Source organism: Neovison vison, chromosome 3, assembly GCF_020171115.1.
Source record: "Neovison vison isolate M4711 chromosome 3, ASM_NN_V1, whole genome shotgun sequence".
NCBI lineage: Eukaryota > Metazoa > Chordata > Mammalia > Carnivora > Mustelidae > Neogale > Neogale vison.
Window position 1 is genome coordinate 10451439 of NC_058093.1, and position 22171 is coordinate 10473609.

Consider the following 22171-nt stretch of genomic DNA (forward strand, 5'->3'; position numbering starts at 1 on the left):
GGGCAGGATCTCTTTGAATTTAATTCTACTTGGATTTGTTGAGATTCTTGGATGTGTATATTGACAGTTTTCATCAAATTTGGACATTTTTGGACTATTATTTCTCCAAGTATTCTTTCTGCCTCTTTTTCCTTTTTCTCTTTCTGGGACTCCCATTATGCATACATTGATACATTTGATAATATCCCCCAGACCTCTGAAGATCTATTCCTCTTTCTTTATCCTTTTTCTTTTCTGTTCATCAGGCGGAATAATCTTATTTATCCTGTCTTACAATTTTCTGATTCTTTGTTTTGTCACTTCAAATGTGCTGTTGAGCCCCTACATGGAATTTTTCATCTTAGCTATTGTACTTTTCAAATCCAGAATTTTTACTTGATTTTTTTCTTTTTCCTTATTCAATATTTGGTAAGATATTGTTCTCATACTTTCCTTCAGTATTTCAGACATGATTTCGTTTAGTTTTTTAAAAAAATATTTATAATAGTAGAATTAAAGTGTTTGTCCAGTAAGTTCCTTGGCTGGGTCTTATAGGGATAGTTTTCATTGACTTTTTCCCCCTGTGTGTTGGCTATAATTTCCTGAAGAGTGTGTGTGTGTGTGTGCTCATTTTATAATTTTTTTGTTGAAAATGGGACACTTAATATGATGTAATGCTAAAAATCAGATTGTTGACCTTTCCTTTTGTTATTGCCATTTGTTTAGTGACTTTCTTAGGTCTGTATTCTTTGTCATGTGTGGCCACTGGAGTCTCTAGTTGATTTTCTTCGTGATGAGCTAAGGATCAGACAGAGATTTCTTAAAGTTCCTTGAATCAGAAGGTCTCTCAGCCTCTGCTGAGGAACTCTCTGTATGTGTTGGGCGTAACTTCAATACTTCAGTAGGCAGTTTGCAACTCTGTCTTCGCTTCACTTCCTGCTTGTGAATAGCCTCAAAATATGTTAGATATGAAAGATTAGAGTCTTCTCAAGTCTTCCCTGGGCATGTATATAGCTCCTGAATGTGGGTCTGGCCTTCTAGAATCTCAGAAATATACAGAAGTTTTTCAAGTCTCTCTGTGGATATCTCATTTCCCAGTTTTTCTTTTCAAATTTTGTGGTCAGCCTCTTGTTATCCCCAAATGGAAATGCTGCCTCAGGAACTGCAATGTTATATAATTGTTGCTGATTGCTTTCATCAAATACTCTAGGGATAGAGCTGCTCTCACAGGCCAAACAAGACCAGCCTTGAGAATGAGGCTTTTCCGTAAGCTTCCATACCAGTCATATCATGACAGTTTTCTGGGGATGGGGCTGTTGAGGAGTTTCAAGTACATTCTTCTCCCTCCAGTGGCTGCTTGGCTGTTGGTACTTAGAGTTGTTGTAAATGCCAACAAGCGACAGCCTAGGCTCTTGTTTTTCAAGGATATCATAGAGCTGGGGAGAGGCAGACAGGATTAGAACAAGTTAAAATGTCACAAAACTCACAGTTCATTCTGAGATTCAGTCATTTTCTTGAATAAAAAACTCCTTGGATTGTTGCAAGTCTTTAGTTAATTTCCAGAGTTCTGAATAGTTTGATTTTAATTTTTTTTTTTTTTGCCAGTGTTCTTGTTGTGTTTATAGAAAAGCAGATTTTTAGGATGTTCTTACGGCACCATTTTGGGAGTCATCCATCAGACAGTAACCTTTAACTAGATTTTACTATGTTTGGATATACTCAAAAGGAAGTTGAGCACACGCAGAAGTGTGCAAATGCTACTGGGTGGGTTGACTTTCAGAACCCACAGATCCAGACTTCGTCTACCAGGAAATCTTACCAGGACTTACATGCTTAGTTCTAATATAAATAGGGCTATTCCCCAGGCTGTTTCCATGTAGCTGGTAATGGCTTGATCCTCATTACCAGGAAGGCAAGGGAATCTGTCTTTTACTTGTTGGTTTATTACAAATAGCCATGAGGCAAAGAACGGGTAAGAAATTTTTGCCCTCACCAAAGTCCAAGACTTTTGTCTCCTGTTCCTGGAACTACTTTTCTCAAGTGATTGACAGTGGGAAATCCACCGCCTTCAAGGAAATGCCCAACTGTACTTGCAGGATGTGGTTGTGGCTTCATATGCTGGCCTCAATAAATTAATCATCTCAGAGCATAATGGTCCGAAATAGGTGTATCTGTCAAAGTCTGGGTTGTCTCATATGAAATAGCACAAGGAGAGCATTAGCAGCTTGTTTCTGCTTGAAACCAATTAGGTTCTGTCAAGTTTCTTTTGAGTCCTTTTTCCAACTTGATTTGAAGGATCTCTTCCCAGTTTTCTGGATTTCAGCTCCTCATCTTGCCTAAGTGCTCAAACAGGAATAAAATTTCTTCATATAAACCAGTAACAATTTGTAGGCAGAGTGCACACTAAATTTCAAAGGAAAACATTTTTTCTCAGCTCCTTTGGCTGTCCAACAAAAAAGCAACGATGTCTGCAGAGACCCCATCCAGCTTATGGTAGCAATCAACTGCTAGTTGGTCATTCATAATGCCAACATAAGGGTTTATGAGGCTTCAGACTTGTCCTCCGTCCCTCCAAAGAGAATCAATTAATTTCTGGCTTTTATTTGTATAGCCAAGTGTGGCAATTCATTTGTAAGAAAAAAGAAATTAGCAAGTCTCAAAAGAGAATTAGTTACTATATCTTGTAAGAGAAAATATTTTTTCAGGTTTTAAATGTCAGTTTTTGGTTTGTTTACAACTTCTACCCCTAAGAATTTCAAAATTCTTGAGGATCTGGTTTTTAAAAGGTCATCTTGTTGCAAGTGCACTATTTTCAAAAAGGTAACCTAAACATATACAAACACAAGAAGCAGGGTAACCCTTGGCTGAAAATAAAATACTGAGGAATCTGTGCTGTCCAAAATCACAAAGACAGCTATTTGCAAAACTGTGATTTAATGAGGGGAGAAAAGAAACCACCATCTCTCTTGCCTCTCTTTGGAGGGAATTTAGTTTCCCTACAATTGTAAATTCTAGGTTTAGTGTTTGATATTGTAAAGACTTAAATACTCAACAGATGGAGACAGAAGTATGAACTACTGCAGTACAAGTTGGAGTCTTGGTATCCAGGCAACTGTCCTACAAGGTTCACTTTAAAAAGAACAGAAAGAATATAATGTTGAACTTGTAGGAGACATGGTAACAATGCATTTGTGTGTCTAATTGTCTAGGTCTGTCTGCTTGTGAGCAAATAGGTGATGTCTCGTTTATAGTAATAAGAAGGGTTACCAGCAAATATTGAACACAGTGTTATTGGCTATGACTCCATCTTCCCCCTGCCCCAAAGATTTAAGCTTTGGAACTTCTTGTCCTGGTTATAGAGAAGCTCCAACAAAAGCATTAAGTAAAAACACAAAAAACCCTAATTTTAGAATTGAAAGAGACCAGTTACATATTTGTTTTACTCTGTAACCTACCTCACATAAATTGAATGGAAAGTTTTGTTCTGATTCTATCAAAAGTGATGAAGTGCTTTGGTTCTGGACTCATCTTCACAGTTTCTGCTGATCCATCTATCATTTCTGGGACCATCACTAAAATTAATTATGGAATGTGAGTGTTCTCAATCACGAAATGGAAATTCATATCTGCTATGTGTGCATTTGAAGATCAAGTAGATAAAACAGATATGCAAGTCTTATAGAAAATAAGTTTCATTTTCTATGATTCTTCAGTTGTCTGAGTTAAGGATACAAAATAGATAGATCATAAATACATAGCATTTCTGACTACAGTTGTCATAGAGATGAAGCCAAGGTAAATACTTAAATATCTGTTGCATGAGTAAGTGGAATAAATATCTTTCTTTCTTTTCTTCTTTCTTTCTTCCTTTCTTTTTTAGATTTTATTTATTTATTTGAGAGAGAGAGAGCACAATCTGGGTGAGGGACAGAGGGAGAAGTAGACTTCCCGCTGAACAGGGAGCTCCATGTGGGACTCAATCCCGGGACCCTGAGATCATGACCTGAGCCTAAGGCAGCTGCTCAACCAACTGAGCCACCCAGATGCCCCAAATCATTGCTTTTTCTTTTTTTTTTTTTTTAAAGATTTTATTTATTTATTTGACAGAGAGAGATCACAGTAGGCAGAGAGGCAGGCAGAGAGGCAGGCAGAGAGAGGGGAAGGGAAGCAGGCCCCCTGCTGAGCAGAGAGCCTGACGTGGGACTCGATCCCAGGACCCTGAGATCACGACCCGAGCCGAAGGCAGCGGCTTAACCCACTGAGCCACCCAGGCGCCCATCATTGCTTTTTCTAAATGCATTTGTAGGGTCACCTGGGTGGCTCAGTGCGTTAAAGCCTCTGCTTTCAGCTCAGGTCATGATCCCAGGGTCCTGGGATCGAGCCCCACATCAGAGCCTGCTCCCCCTCTCTCTGTGCCTGCCTCTCTGCCTACTTGTGATCTCTCTCTATCAAATAAATAAATAAAAATCTTTTTTAAAAAATGCATTTGTAATGCACACCAGATTCAGATATGTCTTTCCTAAAAGAAATAGTCACAAAGTACCCTCAAATCCATGATCCAGAAAAACTCTTGTTTTTGTAATGAATCCTGAGAGTTGGCTATCTACCTATTGTTACTGTGAAAAGTCTCTAGCAAATCAATCTCTTGAGGAATTTTTTTAAAGAATTTACTTTTAGAGCGATATACTCAATTTTCTATGACCAATGACACTGGAAATCTTGTAAGGAATATAACCTGGAGTAAACTTGGGGCAATGAATTTTCTCATCAATTAGGTTATTCGTCTTCTACAGGTTATATAGGGTATGTATATCAGGGTGTACTGGTGGAGGATGTTGGCAGAAGGGCTGATTTACTCCTGCCAGTGAAAACAAGCTGTTACTTTATTTTTTGAGCAATGGCAGCCCGGGATGCTGAGCTTACAGATTTCGTAACTCATAGACAGTTAGGGGCAGTATATAAAGGACTACAAAAAACAAAGAACATTTTTTTTTTTAAAGATTTTATTTATTTATTTGACAGAGAGACCCAGCAAACAGCGAGAAAGGGAACACAGCAGGAGGAGTGGGAGAGGGAGAAGCAGGCTTCCTGCTGAGCAGGGAGCCTGATGCGGGACTCAATCCTAGGACCCTGGGATCATGGCCTAAGCTGAAGGCAGCTGTTTAACAACTGAGCCACCCAGGCACCCCAGAACATTTTTTTAAAAGATCTATTTATTCTCTCTCTCTCTCTTTTTTTTTAAGATTTTATTTATTTATTTGACTGATAGAGATCACAGGTAGGCAGAGAGAAAGAGAGAGAGAGGAAGAAGCAGGCTCCCCGCTGAGCAGAGAGCCCGGTGCGGGGTTTGATCCCAGGACCCTGAGATCATGACCTGAGCCAAAGGCAGAGGCTTTAACCCACTGAGCCACCCAGGCACCCGAGATCTATTTATTCTTTATCTTAAAGTGGGGGAAGGGAAGAGGGTAAGGGAGAGAGAATCTTAAGCAGACTTCCTGCTGAGCATGGAGCCCAGTGGGGCTCAATCTCATGACGCTGAGATCATGACCTGAGTCGAAATCAAGAGTTAGATGCTTAACCGACTGAGCCACAAAGGTACCCCACGAATAGAGAAATTTTATTTGTGAATGCTATAAGAAGTCTTCAGTAATTGGTTGACCTTCTCATTAAGAATTAGCAGTAATAGAATATTGAAAATCTGACAAATTCTATATTGAGTTTTCTTGGCATTTCATATTATCTTTCTCTAGAGACAAAAGGATTAATTAGAATAGGTGAATGTAAAGGGTTGAGAAGGAAAACTCTTGTGTTACTCTCCAAGGTCAATCATCTGTAGGCCTCTTTTTTTTTTTCTTCAAGATTTTATTTATTTATTTGACAGAGAGAGATCACAAGTAGGCAGAGAGGCAGGCAGAGAGAGAGGAGGAAACAGTCTCCCCACTGAGCCCCTGCAGGGCTTGATCCCAGGACCCTGAGATCATGACCTGAGCTGAAGGCAGAGGCTTAACCCACTGAGTCACCCAGGTACCCCACATCTGTAGGCTTCTTAATGATCTTTTCATCCCCACTGCTCTGGCCTTCTAGCTCTTGCGTTTTGATGATCTTTCCTGCCTAGGAGGACTTTGCATATGATTTTATTACCCTTCCTGCCTTTTTTCATGTAGTTTATCACTATTCTTCAGATCTTTTAGGAAAGTCTTTTAAAAAAAAAATTAGTGCCTAAAAGATCTTCAAACACCATTTCCTCTTATCATAGCTTAACTTATATTTGTGAGAGATCATTAAAACCTGACTTGCCATGAGACTTCAGGCTCCATGAGGGGCAGGGATGATATCTGTTTTGACCTCATATTGTCTCCCCAGCATAGTACTTGAAAGTAGTCCTCTACAAAGTCAGAGAGAGAAATGATTAATTCTTCCTGGGCCAGCAAGAGATGAAATAAGCGTGAAGCATAACACAGATAGCATATTACTTTAGCTTGGCAGATGATGATATGCCAGAAAAGGAAGGTATTGAAATTGTGGGAGTCACATAAATAAAGGAATTGACACAAGTCAGTACATGGTATATTCAGAAGTCAGAATATGGATGTAGGGGAGGGAATGCGAAAAGATGAGGTTATAGGGGCAGATTGAGACCAGATTGTTTAAAGCCTTGGGCTTTTAAGGAATTTGGACATTTTCTAGGAAGTGAGGAGCCATTTGAAGACTATTCAGCAGTAGAATAATACAATTCCATCTGTGTTTCTGATATCGCTCTGGCAGCAGTGTGGAAGGCAGTGGAACTAAAAATAGGATTATAAGTAATGTGCTCATTGCTTTTCCCCTATTTGCACAGTAACCCAATTTTTAGCCTTGACATACATCCTGTTTGTACAGGAAAATCCCTAGGCCTGAAGAAGTATCTCCTTATACTATCTTGATGCAAGTTTTGTTATAAAGCCAAAGGGCAACGTGGCCATCAGCCACTGCATTGTGTCTTATGCTCATAAGTGTTTGATAATGAAGACATTTAACAAAAATAATTAACTTAATACATGGAACTATACAATTCAGGCATTGTTCAGACATTCTCAGAAACTGACATTTAAGAAATGGTGCAGAGAAATAGTTAAGGGAATCACTTTTATATATCATCTATCAAAAATCCAGGTCAGCAGGAGAAGTTAACTAATTCCAAGAAAGTGATCAGAAGTACCCTACAGGGGTGCCTGGGTGGCTCAGTGGGTTAAAGCCTCTGCCTTCGGCTCAGGTTATGGTCCCAGGGTCCTGGGATCGAGCCCCACATTGGGGTCTCTGCTCAGCAGGGAGCCTGTTTCCCCCTCTCTCCCTGCCTGCCTCTCTGCCTACTTGTGATCTCTATCTGTCAAATAAATAAATAAAATCTTAAAAAAAAAGAAGTATCCTACAAACAGCAAGTTATGGAAACCCATAATAGAACTTGATATTACCAGGTGTCGTGAAAAATGTCAACATTTAGATGTTAGGGACATAGTGATATTTACTGAGAACTATTATGTGCCAGATGCTGTTCTAACTTGATTAGCTCATATAATCTTCACAAGTTTATGGGACACTGCTAAAGAAGCTCTATTTGACATAGAAAAAAGGGAGACTAAGTGAGGATGAATAACTTGTACAGGGTTTCCTAGGTAGTAAGTGGTGGAGATGGATTCAGGCCAGGGAGTCTCCTGTGCTTCTTACCTCTCACTTGACATACAGAGCTGTGCTCAGCCTTGGAAAGGGCCCTCTCTCCTCTTTATGGTCACACTGTTATATTCTTTACTTCTCTCAACAAAAGAGAAAGCACCAATTTACCATCAATTCTGTCTTTCACTATCTTTCACATAAAATCACATGGAGTTTTGCCTGGTATGTTTTTGTGAACACTTGATTTGTGATCATTAAAAAAAAAAAAAAATGGTTCAGTCTGGTCCTGACTCAGGAGGTAGAAGTATTGGAAATGCAGCTTGTTAGAAATTTAACTCACAAGGTTGTGGAGTCCCATAACTCTAACACAGAACACTAATTTTTTTTTTTTTTTTTTACCTCTGAAGCGTTGTTTTAGAGTTGATTACATCACTAGAAAATTATTTGGGGGGGGCAAGTATATAATTAAGTTACTTTTTCCTAGTACTCTTTTCCTCAAGTTTATGATGTCAAAACCAAATAACTCTACATCTCCTTGTACTTTGCTTTCTCCCATCTTGCAAAACCTCTATAGTAACAGATGTAAACTAGGTGTTTTGCAGTACTCTTTCTTGGTGTTGTATTTGAAAGCATTTTTATAAAAATCCTGATGGCTCTGGGTGACTCTGACATAGTAATGCTCAGAATTATTGTAATATGAGAAAAAACATTTAGAATCCTGAGTAGCATGAGCTTTTTTGATAGAGCCCATATAAGTTCAAGAATGAGAATATTTGAAACAGTTAAATATTATTAACAACAATAATTTCAAAACTTTGTGATATGATGATATTCTCTTGGTCATAATATCCTTCTAATTTCATGCATGCCTTCATTAACTAAAAGGAATAAATGTAAAAAAAGAAAAAAGGAATAAATGTTGTCCAAGAAAATCAATGAGATCTATCACGTAAACTATATTTTTAAGCTATAGAATTCTAAGGCCTCAGGGATAATGTAGTTCAATTCCCTGCCACTTCTTTATCACTGTCCTACACACACACACACACACCCCACTTGCCATCTGGTGTATAGCTACTCCAGGCTATGTAAATTCAAATACCTATAGAGATCAGACCATAATGTAAATGAAGATAGCAGGCCCAGAGATCTCTCCCTCATTTTTCTTAAAACCAGCAGTATTGTCTGCTATCTTATATTTTTCTGCTTTTGATAGAGATATGGCTATGGGAGAAAGGTCTCTACTGTGAAGAAAAACCACAGTGCAATTAAGGTGATAAAAGTCAGTTGTCACTTTGCCTTCAGTTGAGGATTGCCAACCTCCATACTGGAACACTGGGCTCCCTGTTGCCCTCTGCGGGCCCTCTTCTTTTTAATCTTCCTTTTTGGTATCCCATTCTTTTTTTTTAAAATTTTAAATTTCTTTTCAGTGTAACAGTATTTATTGTTTTTGCACCACACACAGTGCTCCATGCAATCCGTGCCCTCCCTAATGCCCACCACCTGATTCCCCCAACCTCCCACCCCCCCCGCCCCTTCAAAACCCTCAGATTGTTTTTCAGAGTCCATAGTCTCTCATGGTTCACCTCCTCTTCCAATTTCCCTCAACTCCCTTCTCCTCTCCATCTCCCCTTGTCCTCCATGCTATTTGTTATGCTCCACAAATAAGTGAAACCATATGATAATTGACTCTCTCTGCTTGATTTATTTCACTCAGCATAATCTCTTCCAGTCCCATCCATGTTGCTACAAAAGTTGGGTATTTGTCCTTTCTGATGGAGGCACAATACTCCATAGTGTATATGGACCACATCTTCCTTATCCATTCATCCGTTGAAGGGCATCTTGGTTCTTTCCACAGTTTGGTGACCGTGGTCATTGCTGCTATAAACATTGGGATACAGATGGCCCTTCTTTTCACTACATCTGTATCTTTGGGGTAAATACCCAGTAGTGCAATGGCAGAGTCATAGGGAAGCTCTATTTTTAATTTCTTTCTTTTTTTTTTTTTTTAGGGATAAAGCATTTAACTTTATTTTTTTTTAAGATTTTATTTATTTACTTGACAGGCAGAGATCACAAGTAGGCAGAGAGGCAGGCAGAGAGAGAGAAGGAAGCAGGCTCCCTGCCCACCTTGGGTTTTCAAGTTATACATATATCATCTGTAATAGAAGCGTCCAACAGAAGTTTTTGTAATGATGGAAATGGTTAATATCTACCTTGTTCAAAAAAGCAGCCACCATATGCCTGTGACTATTAAGCACCTGGAATGTGCCTAGTATGACTGAGGAACTAAATTTCTTTCACTTATAATTACTTAATTTTTTTCCAAAAAACTGTTTGTATTATTAAATCTTGGGGGCGCCTGGATGGCTCCGTAGGTTAAGTGGCTGGCTCTTTTTTTTTTTTTTTCCAATTTATTTATTTTCAGAAAAACAGTATTCATTATTTTTTCACCACACCCAGTGCTCCATGCAAGCTGTGCCCTCTATAATACCCACCACCTGGTACCCCAACCTCCCACCCCCCCGCCACTTCAAACCCCTCAGATTGTTTTTCAGAGTCCATAGTCTCTCATGGTTCATCTCCCCTTCCAATTTACCCAAAAGCACATACCCTCCCCAATGTCCATAACCCTACCCCCCTTCTCCCAACCCCCCTCCCCCCAGCAACCCACAGTTTGTTTCGTGAGATTAAGAGTCACTTATGGTTTGTCTCCCTCCCTATCCCATCTTGTTTCATGGATTCTTCTCCTACCCACTTAAGCCCCCATGTTGCATCACCACTCCCTCATATCAGGGAGATCATATGATAGTTGTCTTTCTCCACTTGACTTATTTCGCTAAGCATGATACGCTCTAGTTCCATCCATTCTATTTTTAATTTCTTGAGGAATCTCCACACTGTTTTCCAAAGTGGCTGCACCAGCTTGCATTCCCACCGACAGTGTAAGAGGGTTCCCTTTCTCTACATCCCCTCCAACACATGTTGTTTCCTGTCTTGCTAATTTTGGCCATTCTAACTGGTGTAAGGTGGTATCTCAATGTGGTTTTAATTTGAATCTCCCTGATGGCTAGTGATGATGAACATTTTTTCATGTGTCTGATAGCCATTTGTATGTCTTCATTGGAGAAGTGTCTGTTCATATCTTCTGCCCATTTTTAAAAATATGATCGTCTGTTTTGTGTGTGTTGAGTTTGAGGAGTTCTTTGTAGATTTTGGATATCAACCTTTTGTCTGTACTGTCATTTGCAAATATCTTCTCCCATTCTGTAGGTTGCCTCTTTGTTTTGTTAACTGTTTCCTTTGCTGTGCAGAAGCTTTTGATCTTGATGAAGTCCCAAAAGTTCATTTTTGCTTTTGTTTCCTTTGCCTTTGGAGACATATCTTGAAAGAAATTGCTGTGGCTGATATTGAAGAGCTTACTGCCTATGTTCTCCTCTAGGTGCTGGGTAAACTGGACAAGTATATGTAGAAGAATGAAACTTGACCATTCTCTCACACCGTACAAAGATAAACTTAAAATGGATAAAAGACCTCAACATGGTATCCCATTCTTAATACCTAACTCTACCAGTTTTGAGTCCTTTGAGTTGGAAATAATAGAGAATATAATTAACCTGACTTAAATAACAAAATTACATGGTTACATGGTTTACAAAACTAAGTATTACATTCTGGAGGTTGATAGGGCTTGAGTGAGGTTTGATCATGGATTTATCTCCCTGTCTCTATTTTGTTTGACTCTGTCCTCCTTCATCTTGACTACATTTTCTGGCTAATTTCTCTTAGGTAATGAAATGGCTGTGGCAGCCTCAGGTATTGCATAGGTCCACCATACTGTCCAGGACAAGAGAGCCCTCAGCTGTTAAATAGAAGTCCTGCACATTCCTGCTGATGGGACCAGTCACTGTGTCTAGGATGATCAGATTACACTTACCAGATTACCCTTTGGGTCCATCTCTGGAGCTGGGGCTCAGGCCAATCGCACCAAACCATGACTAGTGTTTAACTAGGAAAGAGTAAAAGGATGTGGAAGAGCTCTAGGCTTCAAGGTTTTCTCAGGTTACAGCGCTAAAGAGAAGAGAAACAGTCAACAGTTGACTTTACTTGGAGATTGGATCTTGAACCAATCTCAGTTTGGAAGCTGAGGGTTGGCAAGGCTTTGGTCACTTGCTCACTCTTGTGGATACCTGTCAGGAAAGGCCCCATAATTAACATTTCCTTCCATATTACATGGATCAGGGAAGAACATCTTCACAATGGGAAGAGGACAGCTAATGGGTAAAAATAACATATTCAGTCTACCTTATATTTTGGCTTTCTTCCCTTTGTTTCGTAAGCTGCTGATGTCTCCCAGACATGGTATTACATCCCCAGGCATTGATTTTAAGGATAGACTCATAATGTGCACTAGTGTGTTTTTGAAACACTGTGAGAACAACACATGGAATTTATGTCTCAGTGTATCTGGCAATTAATACTGTTTGGATATATTATACACTATAGGCTTGCTGAGTACAATTCATGAATCATTCTGTGTTGTATATGTGCCTTAACATATGTCCAAATTTTAGTTCTTAGCACAATTTTTCATCCCACCCTTTTTTCCTCCACAGCATATAAACAAAGAATTTATCAAAGAAGCTGGGGACAGAAGCTGGCCTCTTTCATTTTATTCTCTTAAGAATTCTCTTTGCTCAGAATGAAAGGTGGGTACCATTCAGACTCTGGCCATTGGTTCATATTAATTCACCCCCAGAGATCCTTATTGAGGGGATTTGTGGTTTTTGAAAAGCTCCCCCAGTAATCTTAATTAGCTATTTTTGGAAACTTCTGAAAAAGGATGCACTGTGTTCTCTTCACCAACATGTTTAGAGTGCAGCATACAGAAGACATAGTGTTAGCTTCTTTGGTCTGAGAAGCCAAGGAGTATTTCATGGAAGACATTTTAAAGAATCCCATTTGGTGGGGAACTATGTTTTTAGTATCACTATGGGACCATTTTTACTTCTAACAGAAATGGATGCCATTGACTGACTTTGGAGTTGGTCTGTCCTTCTCTGGCCAGGTTCTCTGGCTACAGATTAGATCCATGTCAAGGAGGAACACATGTGACTTTGGCAGAATTCCTACCTAAACCTTCCTCTTTCTTTAGGGATCATGCTTTTTTGCTTTTTATGCTTCTAAAAAAAGAAGACTGTCCCACCTTTCTATGTCCCAGCTGATGTAACTGAGTGAAAGGATGTCATAATGGAGCTATAGTTTCTTTCCAATGAAAAGTAATAAAAAAAAGGGTGACAACAATTTCCATCTCCTCACATGGACCATCTCTCAGGAATGTTTGTGTTCATGTAGGTTCATCTACAAGTTGTGTACCGTTCTTTTGCCTTATGTTCCCCAAAAGGAATCTGTAAGTTCTAAAGTTCAGGACTCTGTCATTGAAAGAATCCATCTGTAGAGGCAGGGAAAAGGCAGGAGGAGTGAGTGTTTATCAGTGTTGTCCAACAGATATATATAATGCAAGCCACCAATGTCAGCCACAGCAATTTCAAGTTTTCTAATAACCACATTAAAAAAATAAACATTACTTGGCATTGGTTCCTACGGGGATTAAATGAGAAGTGCAATCTTTTGACTCATCTTTTTCATGATTACTTGCAATTTTTGCTTCACTTTGATGAAATGAAAATATCTGGTTTGGAGAAAGGAGGCAAATCACAGTCTGGCAGATGCTAAGACAGAGCCCTGGTACCTCCTGGTAACCCAGAGAGAAGAGAAATACTGTGGAGGGGAGCAGACTGTATGTTGTTTCTATAGCCTTCAATAAAGGTCGCTATAGGGTGTTGCTAGTGAATTGAAGGGAGTAGAATGGGAAGAAATAAGTTATGCAGATCTGAAAGTTAAGATCCACAAAGATTTATTTTATAAAACCATCTGAGCTATAGGGGGTTAAATAATATTTGGAACATTGTATATTTGTATTATGAGAGCATGGTCAGATTAAAAGAATACTTATTTTCAACTCTAAGTGGCATCAAAGATTATATTTTAAGGATATAAGTCTACACACACAAGGAGAAGCAGCATCCCTTCACAGTTAAGCATAAAAATAGTCTCTTTACTATGACATTATTCTTGTCATACTTTCTTGGGTGGTAAATTGAATGTCTAGGTCTGTATAAATTAGTATACTCAATAAAGATTTGCATGAATTAAACCTCAATTAAAAATGCAGTATTGAGGGAGGGGTAAGATGGTGGAGAAGTAGGAGACCCTGTTTCAACCGGTCCCCTAAAGTGAGCTAATTATCTACCAGAACACTCTGGACACCCATGAAATCAGCCTGAGACATAGGATTATACACATTTGGATCTTTACGGGGTCAGAAGAGGTTAGTGGAGGGATAAAGCATACTGGGAACCATAGGACTGATATTGGAGCATAAACAGAAGGGGGAGAGAGCCACCAGAATCATCTCATTGCTGAGTCTGAATGGCGCTCCCCACCCATGCCTAAGAATGCTCTGTGAGGGTGCCAGCTGGTGGTCTCCAGGACCAGCGGAAAGTCTGAACACTCCCAGCCCTGACTTGAAGGAACTACCCCTGACAGCAGTCCTGGCAAAGGCAGCCACTGAAAGTGGGCTCCCTGGATCAATATCGATTGTGGTTTTGGAATGGGGGTGCAGGGATGGGTAGGCGCTTTAGACGACCCCTGAGACAGTGTCTGGGGTTGTGTACTGCCTATAGGAGGTTAATGGCTCAGCAGAGCTTGCAAGGGGGGAATCTGTGTGCTCTGGACCACCCAGAGGGGAGTGGACTGAGGCTTCTCTCTGAGTCAGAGGTCTGAGTGCAGCTTGCTTTCCACTAAACCTCTGAAAAGCTGCAAAAAGCTGCCAAAGAACAAAAACCTCCAGAAAACAAAAGCCTAAAAAACCGGTTTCCACAGAGCCCAGGCCCTTGATAGGGGGCAGGAGGACTCAACCTAAGCAAGACTGACTGAAAAACAATGCTTCAGGCCCCTCCCCCAGAAAGCCAGACAAAAGAAGGAGAGGACAACCACCACAGGGTTCTCATAAAACTGTAAAACCCCAGGGGAAAATAATATATTAAGCTCCCAGTATTGCCCTAAAACCTGTGTATTTCATAAATAAAACAACTTTAATTTTAAATTTGTTCTCACTATTCTTGTTCTTTTTAATTTTTTTAAAGCCTACTTACCATTACAACTAGAGGTTTAATACAACATATTCCATAATAACCTTTTAACTTGAACTTTTTTCATACATATACTGGGTTTTCTTTTCCTTTTCTATTTTATTTTTTTTAATATACATATAGAAATAAACCTCAAGGTAATCCTCTTTCCCTAATCAATACTACCCCTATATACAAACCAGTTTTAATCTCCATTTATCTCTGGAAAGTTGAGTCCTTTTACAAAGATATCAAGATACACCCAGGAAGAATCACAATAACCTTCCTCACTCGCATCGAAGATTTATAACCACCCTCTCATCTTTTTCTTCTGTCAGTGTTTCTGTGAATTTGTTTTTGTTCTGATATTATATAAATCTCATCCTTGGGGCTCCTCTTCCCTGGGTTCTTTTTTTTTTTTTTTTTTTTTTCTTGTCATTTACTTTTGTCAGTCTTTTTGTTTGTATACCTTATAAATCTTACCTTTGGGGCCCATTCTAGCTGGGTGTTCTGTTTTCTTCTGTCTCTCTTTCTCTCTCTCTCTTTTTCTTTTTTTCTCTTTGGTGGTGACTTCTGATTGCTCAGAAGCATTCCAGGGTGCACCTTGCCTAGATCATGGTTGATATATTCAGCTACACATCCCCTTAACCACCTCTCACTAAAATGACTAGGAGGAGGAACACCCAACAGAGGAAAAATTCAGAGACTGTGCCCTCTCCATCAGAGCTATTGGATATGGACATAAATAGTATGTCAGAAAGGGAATTCAGGGTAACAATTATCCAGGCAATGGCTAGGTTGGAGAAAACCATTAGTGACAACATGAAATCAATTAGGGCAGAAGTGAAAGCTACCTGAACAGAAGTTAAAAATGCTATCAATGAGATCCAATCTAATCTAAATACTCTAACATCTAGGGTAACTAAGGCAGAAGATAGAATTAATGATCTGGAGGACAAGCTGATAGAGAAAAAGGATCAGGAGGAGGCCTGGAACAAACAGCTGAGAAGCCATGAAAACAGAATTAGGGAAATAAATGAAGCCACAAAATGTTCCAGTGTCAGAATTTTTAGGATCCCTGAGGAGAAGGAGAAAGGAAGAAGACTAGAAAATATATTTGAACAAATCCTTCATGAAAATTTTCCCAGTCTGGGGAAGGAAACCCGTGTTCAAGTCCTAGAGGTAGAAAGATCACCCCCAAGATGAATGAATCTAGAAAGACCTTGAGGCACTTGATTGCAGGACTGATGAATCATAATTTTAGATAAGAGCTTTTGAAAGCAGCTAGGGGGAAGAGATTCCTTACATACAGAGGAAGGTCCATCAGAATAACGTCAGACCTATCCACAGAAATCTGGCAAAAGAAAGGGCTAGAAAGACATATTCAGGGAACTAAATGAGAAGAACATGCAGACAAGAATACTTTATCCAGCAAGACTAACATTCAAAATGGATGGAGAGATAAAGAGCTTCCAAGACTGGGAAGGTTTAAAAGAGTATGTGACCCCCAAGCTGGCACTACAAGAAATATTAAGGGGAATTCTATAAAAGAAGAAAGAACCCAAGAGTGTCATAGAACAGAAATTTACAGAGACAATCTACAGAAACAAGGAAATCACAGGCAACATGATGTCAATAAAAACATATCTTTTGATAATCATTCTCAATGTGAACAGCCTAAACACTCCCATAAAGTGGCACAGGGTTGCAGATTGGATAAAATGACAGAACCATCTATATGCTGTCTACTAGAGACCCATTTGGAACCTAAAGACACACCCAGACTGAAAGTGAAGGATGGGAAGCATCTTTCATGCCAATGGGCCTCCAAAGAAAGCTGGGGTAGCAATTCTCATATCAGATAAATAGATTTTAAACTAAAGACTATAGTCAGAGATAAAGAAGGACACTACATCATTCTTAAAGGGTCTACCCACCAAGAAGATCTAACAATTATAAATATTTATGCCCCTAATACTGGAGCAGCCAACTACATAAGACAATTGTTAATCAAGATAGAGTCCCACTGATATGAATACATTAATAGTAGGGGATCTTAACATGCCACTTTCAGCAATATACAGATCATCCAAGCAGAAAATCGATAAAGGAACAAGAGCACTAAATGACACATTGAACCAGATGGACCTCATAGATATATACAGAACATTCCACCTTAAAACAACAGAATACTCATTCTTCTTGAGCCCACATGGAACTTTCTCCAGATAGACCACATATCGAGTCACAAATCAAGGCTCAAACCAACACCAAAAGATTGAGATCATTCCCTGCATATAATGCTTTGAAACTGGAACTCAACCACCAGAAAAAGTTTGGATGGAATTCAAACACTTGGAAGCTAAAGACCACCCTACTTAAGAATGTTTGGATTAACCAGAAAATCAAATGAGAACTTAAACAATTCATGGAAACCAATGAGAATGAAGACATTTCAGTCTAAAACCTTTGGGATACAGCAGCAAAGGCAGTCGTAAGGGGAAATACATTCCCATCCAAGCCTTCCTCAAAATAAAAAAAAAAAAAAAAAAAGAAAGAAAGAAAAAGAAAAATCCAGAATACACCAGCTCTCTTTACACCTTAAAGAGCTAGAGAATCAACAACAAGTGAGGTCAACCCCCCCATACAAGAAGGGAAATAATCAAGATTAGAGCAGAGATCAACGAGATAGAAACTAGTGTTATAGTAGAACACATCAACAAAACTAGAAGCTGTATTTTTTTTAAAGAATCAGTAAGATCATACGCAAGGCACAACCCCCCACCCAAAAAAAAAGAATCAATAAGATCAATAAACAATTAGCCAAACTAATCCAAAAGAAAAGAGAGAGACCCAAATTAATAAAATTATGAATGAAAAGGGAGAGATCATGATTAACACCAAAGAAATAGAAATAATCATCAGAAATTATTGGGGCACCTGCATAACTCAGTGGGTTAAAGCCTCTGCCTTGAGATCAGGTAATGATCCCAGGGTCTTGGGATTGAGTCCCACGTTGGGCTCTCTACTCAGCAGGGAACCTGCTTCCCCCTCCCTCTCTCTCTGCCTGCCTCTCTGCCTACTTGTGATCTCTGTCAAATAAATAAAATCTTAAAAAAAAGAAATTATTATCAACAGTTATATGCCAGTAAGTTAAGCAATCTAGACAAAATGAATGCATTCCCGGAAACCTATAAAATTCCAAAACTGAATCAGGAAGAAACTGACAACCTGAATAGTCCAATATCTAGTAACAAGATTGAAGCAGTAGTCAAAAACCTCCCAAGAAAAAAGAGGTCAGGACCTGATGAATTCCCTGGAGAATTCTACCACACAGTCAAAGAAAAAATAATGCCTATTCATCTGAAGCTGTTTCAAAAGATAGAAATGGAAGGAAAACTTCCAGACTCTTTTTATGAAGCCAGCATCACCCTGATTCCCAAACCAGGCAAAGACCCCCACCAAAAAGGAGAATTTCAGACTAATATCCCTGATGAATACAGATGCCAAGGTTCTCAGTAAGATCCTAGTTAATAGGATCCAACAGTACATTAAAAAGATTATCCACCATGACCAGGTGGGATTTATTCATGGGAGGCAAGGGTGGTTCGAGATTCGCAAATCAATCAAAGTGACAGAACAAATCAATAAGAGAAAAGAGAAGAACCACATGGTCCTTTCAATTGATGCAGAAAAAGCATATGACAAGATACAGCATCCATTCCTGATTAAAACACTTCAAAGTATAGGAATAGAGGGAACATTCCTCAACCTCATAAAATCTATCTATGAAAAACTCACAGTGACTATCATCCTCAGTGGGGAAAAGCTGACAGCCTTCTTTTTGAGGTCAGGAAATGACAAGGATGTCCACTTCTGCCTCTGTTGTTCAACATATTACTAGAAGTTCTAGCAATAGCAATCAGACAACAAAAAGAAATAAAAGGTATTCAAATCAGCAAATAAGAAGTCAAACTCTCCCTCTTTGCAGAAGACATGATACTTTATATGGAAAACTCAAAAGACTCCACCCTCAAACTACTAGAACTCATACAGCAATTCAGTAATGTGGCAGGATACAAAATCAATGTACAGAAATCAGTTGCTTTCTTATACACTAACAATGAAAAAGTAGAAAGGGAAATTGGAGAATCAATTCCATTTACTATAGCACCAAAAACCATAAGATACCTGGGAGTTAACCTAACCAAAGAGGTCAAGGATCTGTACTCGAAGAACTACAGAACACTCATGAAACAAACTGAAGAAAACACAAAAATATGGAAGAGCATTCCATGCTCGTGGATTGGGAGAATAAACATTGTCAAAATCTCTATACTGCCTAGAGCCATATATACTTTCAATGCCATCCCTATCAAAATTCCACTGGCATTTTTCAAAGAGCTGGAACAAACAATCCTAAAATTTGTATGGAACCAGAAAAGATGCCAAATTACTAAGGAAATGTTGCAAAAGAAAAACAAAACTGGGGGCATCACGTTGGCTGAATTCAAGCTTTACTACAAAGCTGTGATCACCAAGACAGCATGGTACTGTCACAAAAACAGACACATAGACGAGAAGAACAGAGTAGAGAGCCCAGATATGGACTGTCAACCCTATTGTCAAATAATCTTCGACAAAGCAGGAAAAAATATACAGTGGAAAAAAGGCAGACTCTTCAAAAAATGGTGCTGGGAAAATTGAACAACTATATATAGAATAATGAAACTCCATTATTCTCTTACACCATACACCAAGATAAACTCAAGATGGATAAGAGACTTCAATGTGAGGCAGGAATCTATCAAAATCCTAGAGGAGAACATAGGCAGTAAGCTCATCGATATCAGCCACAGTAACTTCTTTGAAGACATGTCCTCAAAGGCAAAGGAAACAAAAGCGAAAATGAACTTTTGGGACTTCATCAAGATCAAAAGCTTCTGCACAGCAAAGAAAACAGTCAACAAAACAAAGAGGCAACCCACGGAATGGGAAAAGATATTCACAAATGACACTACAGACAAAGAGCTGATATCCAAGTCTATAAAGAACTCCTCAAACTCAACACACACAAAACAGATAATCATTTTTGAAAAGGGGCAGAAGACAAGAACAGACACTTCTCCAAAGAAGACATACACGTGGCTAACAGACACATGAAAAAATGTTGATCATCATTAGCCATCAGGATGACTCAAATCAAAACCACATTGAGATACCACCTTACACCAGTTACAATGGCCAAAATCAACAGGACAGGAAACAACAAATGTTGGATAGGATGTGGAAAAAGGGGAAAACTCTTATATTGTTGGTGGGAATGCAAGTTGGTGCAGCCACTTTGGAAAATGGTGTGGAGATTCCTTAAGAAATTAAAAAATAGAGCTACCCTATGACCCTGCAATTGCACTACTGGGTATTTACCCCAAAGACACAGATGTCATGAAAAGAAGGACCACCTGTACCCCAATGTTCATAGCAGCAATGGCCACAGTTGCAAAACTGTGGAAAGAACCAAGATGTCCTTCACCTGACGAATGGATAAAGAAGATATGATGTATGTATACAGTAGAGTATTATGCCTCCATCAGAAAGGACAAATATCCAACTTTTGTATCAACATGGATGGGACTGGAAGAGATTATGTTGAGTGAAATAAGTCAAGCAGAGAGAGTCAGTTATCATATGGTTTCACTTATTTGTGGAACATAAGGAATAGCATGGAGGACATTGGGAGATGGAGAGGAAAAGTGAGTTGGGGGAAATTGGAGGGTGAGACAAACTATGAGAGACTGTGGACTCTGAGAGACAAACTGAGTATTTTGGAGGGGGGATGGACGGGTGACCCTGGTGGTGGGTACTGTGGAGGGCACATACTGTATGGAGCACTGGGTGTGGTGCACAAACAATGAATTTTGGAACACTGAAAAAAAATTAAATTAAAAAAATAAAAACAATAAAAAATAAATAAAAATAAATATATAATAATGTAAAAATAATAAAAATAAATAAAATAAAAATAAATAAAATAAAAATAAATTAAAAATTAAAAAAATAAAACAAAAAAAGAATATTTAGGTTATTTAGGTTAAAAGTAAATTTATATGAGCTATATGATTTCTACTTTTGTGAACTTACTGAGCTTTTTTGGTGACCTAATAAATAACCAGTTGTATGAGTTTCATGGGAATACACACAAAAATGTATTCTCTATTGTCAGGGTATTGAGTTTGAGACATATTGATAGGATTTATCATATAATGTACTTGTACATTCATTGGTCTACTTTTTCAAACATGAACTGATGGAATTTATGTGAATTCACCTACAACTATTATGATTTTCCAATAGCATTTTTGCTTTTGTATCTTTGTGGTGTGAGAGGTGGTGAATAAAGATACATGAAAGTTATAGCCTTAAAAAAATTCAGTATTGAGCTCAATACTGATTCAAACACCTAGAAATTGCAATAAACTCAGTTTAGGCAGTGTTGGCTATATTTCCAAATGTCATTAAAGGAACATTACACAATATATCTCTACTGTATCTCTTAAACAAAAATTTCCGAAAAGTGTCTGCCTGTTCAGGGAGAATATGAAAATGGGTTAGGTTCAAAATGTATTGCTAAAGGTACTACAGGATAAAAGGAAATTAAATGCTGAGCCTTAGCATGATTAATTTCCTCACACCTCTTTTGGTTGCTCTCTTATAAAATTGTGTAGTCTGGAAGATTTAGAGAAATAACAAATCTAAAGAAATGGTACATCATTACTTTGGGTTTTCCCAGTGTTCAATGATTAGAGTGCTGGTTGTTGTGAAGGAATTTTTCTTTAAATAAATGCCCATATGGTACTAAATAACATCATCCTTCGATAGCTGTTATTAATTCATCTGCTCAGTTAGTAAACAGGTGCAGACCCTCTGAGGTATCATGCCATTTCCACTCTTTTCTTCTCTAATACCTACATTTGCTGGGACTGAGGTATCAGAGGGTGGATGCTCCTTTCTTATTTCCCATCCCAAACCCTGGTATAGATTGTTATATATATAATACACAGCATTTGCTTTTATTAAGTGGGAATATTTCATTTACTCTTCTCACTCAGAACATTTACTGAGCACCCACTATGGACTAGGAACCATGCGAGGTGCTGGAGGATACAAAAATGAATGATACATCCTACCCTTGAGAAGCTCATTGTCTAGTTGAGGGCAAAACATAGGTAAGATATAATCACAATGTGAGGTGAAAAGTGTAATAGCAAAGGACTTTGGAAACATTTCTTACCAGTCAGCACAAACTACTGCTCCTATTAGAACACATTAAGGTGAAACCATCGTGT